Genomic DNA, 2,276 nt, shown 5'->3' with positions numbered 1-2,276 from the left:
TATTTGCATATCTGTCCTTTTTCTGAAAATACAACTTTTAAAACTGATTTTAATGCATAATACAGTGTTTGCTATTCAGGTTCCAGGCCCAGGAAAATGTTACCAGGAGAGAGGTGAGAAGGCATCATGCTTACAGAGTCTGGAACTTTGTGGTAACTGCTGTTTGTGTTCCTGGCTCTGGGCACTGGGGAAGCTGCTTTGGATTTATCTCTGGTTAATAATGCGAAGTGACTGACTCGGTGAAGGTTCCCTTTCCCACCCTTCAAGAACTCTTCTCTTTTTTGTTTTTTTTCAAGAGTGAATTAATTTAGATTGAAGACACCAAGGAAATGCAGAGTATGTCATATGTCCTATGATTTCAGCTGGGATGGAGTTATTTTCTTGTAGTAGCTGGCACAGTGCTGTGGTTTGGATTCAGTCTGAGTGCAGTTGATAACACACTGATGATTTAGTTGTTGCTACGCAGTGTTTGCACTAAGTCAAGAACTTTTCAGCTGGTGGGCACAAGGCATTGGGAGGGCACAGAGCCAGGACAGCTGACCCAAAGGGATATTCCATTCTCTATGGTACATGCTCAGTGCATAATCTGCAAGGTGAGCTGGCTGGGGCACCGCTCGGGAATTGACTGAGCATCCAACAATGAGCAGTGAGAGCTGCATTGTGTGTCCCTTGGTTTGTACATTCTAATTATTTTATCATTATCATCACCATTATTATTTCCTTCCTTCTCTGCACCATTTAACTGTCCTTATCTCAACCCATGAGTTTGCTCACTTTAACCCTTCCAGTTCTCTCCTCCATCCCACCAGTGAGTGAGCAGCTGTGTGGGCTGAGCTGCCAGCTGGGATTCAGTGACAGTGCAATTCAGTCACCCTGCAGACAGGCAGCTGCATCCAGATGCACTTTAGAACCACAGAAATGTAGCATAAGAGATTAACAAAACAAAGGATCACTTTGAAATTGCTGTCCAAGTATGTAACTGCCTGGAATAGACAGCAGTACCTTTCAGTGATTTTAAAGTATTGAGAAATGTGCTGGAAAAACTCCATAGGAGTAAGGGCACTCTTGGCCTATTGATGAATATTTTATTTTTTTTATTCTGTCATCACCTTGAACAAGGAGTTGATTTAATGATCATAGTAGGTAATTACTGTGACCTGAGAACAATCACCTCAACAGAGTCAGCACAGACTTACGTGTCAGGAAAAATTGTCAGTCATCTTTATCAGTTAGGAAATTGCCAAATGATCAGGTCATATTGAAATCAGAGAATCATAGAATATCCTGAGTTGGAAAGTGCCCACAAGGATCACTGAGTCCAGCTCCTGGCCTTGCACAGGATAACCCCAGAGTGTAGTTATGGATGCTGTGATTCCACAGCCATCTTTGCAGAGGTTTCCTGAAGAGGTTATTTAAGATTTTTATTATCAAAGTTAATGTTGGGAGTAGTTTCACCGCATGGAAATGATGGCATGGAAATTAGTACTGGATGCATATTTACTTTATGTACTGAATGCCTTTTATGTGTGAATTCAGTTGGCTGAGATCTTTGAAGGAAGTGCAAGATACTGTGAAGGAGTCTTCTGGTTTCACAGATGTGATTTCTCACAGGAATAGCTGGTCACTGAAATCTTGGAGCAATGGAGGGGGGACCCACAGGCACAGGAGCAAAAGACTGTCATTGTCCTGAGCAGAGCAGTGAATGCTCTGAGGGCTCTCATGTCCTCACTCAGACAAGTTCTGCTTACTCTGCTCTGTGTAAGGGGTTGCAGCACAAGCACAACAACTGTGGTTGTCCTCGTGCCTAAGTCAGAGACCCCATATGGTAAATTACTTCCAAGCATTAGAGACAAAGGGAGTTGCTGTAACTTCTGAAGGCTCAGCTTGTCTCTGCTTCCTCCTGCCTGCTCAGAGCTCAGGGTCCATAGTTTAAACTGGCAAATTAACGGAAAAGGGAAACTATTGGTGAACTTCTAAAAGAAAGATCAAATCTTGTGAGGCTACAGCAAGGTAACAAGCTGCTTGAGCAGAGGAGAAGCAGCAGGCACAGCTTTAAGTGACTCTCCATGAGAAAGCAGAGAAATGTGAACTGACACCAATTTAAAAGTAAGATTATAAAGCCTGTTTGGAAAACCCTACTCAGAATAATTGCTGATAATTCATAGAGTGCAAGGATGTATTGAGTGAGCTTCTCTGCAGTCCTGCTCTGATTTGAGATTATTTGGTATTTCCATTAACAATTTAGAGATGGCCTATGGTGATTAAATTGTAGGGAG

This window comes from Pithys albifrons, chromosome 14 (genome assembly GCF_047495875.1).
Source record: "Pithys albifrons albifrons isolate INPA30051 chromosome 14, PitAlb_v1, whole genome shotgun sequence".
In the NCBI taxonomy this organism is placed as follows: domain Eukaryota; kingdom Metazoa; phylum Chordata; class Aves; order Passeriformes; family Thamnophilidae; genus Pithys; species Pithys albifrons.
The sequence above is the reverse complement of the archived record's forward strand: the minus strand, read 5'-3'. Positions refer to the sequence as shown.